General features: G+C 51.4%; 1 pseudogene; it reads left to right on the top strand.

The window, feature by feature from the left end:
- LOC150030950 (25S ribosomal RNA) lies at nucleotides 1–642 on the top strand (annotated as a pseudogene; the record flags this gene model as incomplete).
- Nucleotides 643–2,520: the final 1,878 nt, after the last annotated feature.

Below are 2,520 nucleotides of genomic sequence, written 5' to 3'. Positions count from 1 at the left end.
AAGCGTGGCCTATCGATCCTTTAGACCTTCGGAATTTGAAGCTAGAGGTGTCAGAAAAGTTACCACAGGGATAACTGGCTTGTGGCAGCCAAGCGTTAATAGCGACGTTGCTTTTTGATCCTTCGATGTCGGCTCTTCCTATCATTGTGAAGCAGAATTCACCAAGTGTTGGATTGTTCACCCACCAATAGGGAACGTGAGCTGGGTTTAGACCGTCGTGAGACAGGTTAGTTTTACCATACTGATGACAGTGTCGCAATAGTAATTCAACCTAATACAAGAGGAACCATTGATTCTCACAATTGGTCATCGCGCTTGGTTGAAAAGCCAGTGGCGCGAAGCTACCGTGCACTGGATTATGACTGAACGCCTCTAAGTCAGAATTCGGGTTAGATGCGACGAATGCACCCATCGCTTGATTGCCGACAAGCAGTAAAGGCCTTCCGGCCACCAAAGGCACGTGTCGTTGGCTAAGCCCTCATGACGGATGAGTTGCGGGGGCCGCCTTGTAACATAATTCCCACCGAGCGATGGGTAGAATCCTTTGCAGACGACTTAAATACGCGACAGGATATTGTAAGTGGCAAAGTGGCCTTGCTGCCACGATCCACTGAGATTCAGCCCTTCGTCGCTCCGATTCGTCCCTCCCCACACACAACCATTTATTTCTTCCAAGTTCCATAGAGGTTATATGCTAAGCAGAAGTATACAAACATAAGGCTAAGTGTTGGTGAGTGGATGGGTCGGCATGCAAGCCTATCATGGCTCAAAGGGTAGGTCGCATGGGGTTTGGGGGTGGCCTATGATGAAAAAGGGACGGTGGTGTTTGGATGCCCAAGTATATGGGTTGGGCGATCATGTGCATGCCAAGGCTCGTGGCTGAGGCTTGCGCGTGGGCGCCCAGGTGCACATCAAAAACCTCTTTGGAGGTTAGTGACACTGTCCCCGAGCGCGCGCCCCACGTCCACCACACTGTCCCCGTGCAGGCGCGCGCGCCCCATGCCCACCCTGCTCGCCCGTGCGCGCCCCCCACGCCCACCACCCTACTCGCCCGTGCGCGCGCCCCACGACCACCACACCTGCTCGCCGTGGCGCGCAGCGCCCCCACGCCCACCATCCTGCCGCCCGTGCGCGCGCCCCACGCCACCATCCTGCCCGCCCGTGCGCGCGCCCACGCCCACCCTGCCCGCCCGTGCGCGCGCCCACGCCCACCCTGCTCGCCTGTGCCCGCGCCCCACGCCCATCACACTTGCTCGCCCGTGCCGCGCGCCCACGCCCACCCTGCCTCGCACGGGCGCGCGCCCCACGGCCCAGCCATTGCTCCCCTGCTCGCCTGTGCCCGCGCGGCCACGCCCACCCAGCCGCCTGTGTGCGTGTCCCATGCCCACTCAGCCCCACCCCGCGGGCGTGCCATGCCCCATACCTACTCTGCCCCACCCATCGTCGCCCTATCTCACCCAGCACCCCCTTGCGAGCGCAGCCCATGCCCACTCAACCCATCCTTGAGCACACGTCATGGCCACCTTGCCCACGTGCCATGCCCACCCACCCTACGTGCCATGCCCACCGATGACCACCCGCCCACCCTTACACTAGCATTTGTGCACGACATGCATCACCCCTATGCTCGCCATCCCCCACGTGCCTGCCTCCCTCATCCAACACTTAACATCAATCCTTTTCCCAAAGATACATGAAGGTTATGTTTATCCATGGAGGTTAGCATGTATTAAGAAAGGAGTAGGTTAGATATTGTAAAAGCCTAACTTCAAATTGGATTGATTCTTAAATCATTGGGTAAAGTGTATATTAACTAGTGTGGCTTTGTAGTTGCACATGGTTGAAGAGAACCATGGTGTCACCCGGTCTAATAATGCTTAAGCTTGAATATCTAGTCCATCCATGCAACACATATATTGTACACCCAAACGACAACGTACAACTAACTTTTGATGTTCACTAAAAATCATAGAATGATCATTCCAATAAAATATTACTCTTTCGCTTAAAGAGTGTTGGTACACAACACAGAGATGCCGACCTTCTACGTGCCATGACTCTACCCTTGTGCATGCCATGAAATGTAACACCCATGAAACATGAATTCTATGTTGTAATGTTAGGATTGTTTGAATCTTTTGTTGGTAAACCATAAACATAAAACAATAATGTCTACCAAATATAAGATCAATCATGTTCACACAATGCGACAACCTCAGACTTGGGACAACCACACAGCGCGTGCCCACTGACACCGACCTTGTGCATGTTAGGAAACACCAACCATGAATTGTGAAATCCATTTTCCTATGCTTGGATTGACCTCAAATTTTTTTTACAAACTAAACAACATACAAAAATGATTGTAACAAGATATCAGAATTTTTTGCCACCTCTAACCATATTATTATTTTTTTAATATTTAATAATAAAATATTCATAAAATATTATTGGTTGTTTAAAAAATTATGAAACTTGTGTTGCACACTACTTTGAGTGTCCTAATCATAGTCCAATCAC

This window comes from Benincasa hispida, unplaced genomic scaffold (genome assembly GCF_027475165.1).
Source record: "Benincasa hispida cultivar pf3 unplaced genomic scaffold, pf3_genome.v1.1 HicScf1562, whole genome shotgun sequence".
Classification (NCBI taxonomy): domain Eukaryota; kingdom Viridiplantae; phylum Streptophyta; class Magnoliopsida; order Cucurbitales; family Cucurbitaceae; genus Benincasa; species Benincasa hispida.
Note: the sequence above shows the minus strand (reverse complement) of the source record. Positions and strands in the feature narration are given on the sequence as shown.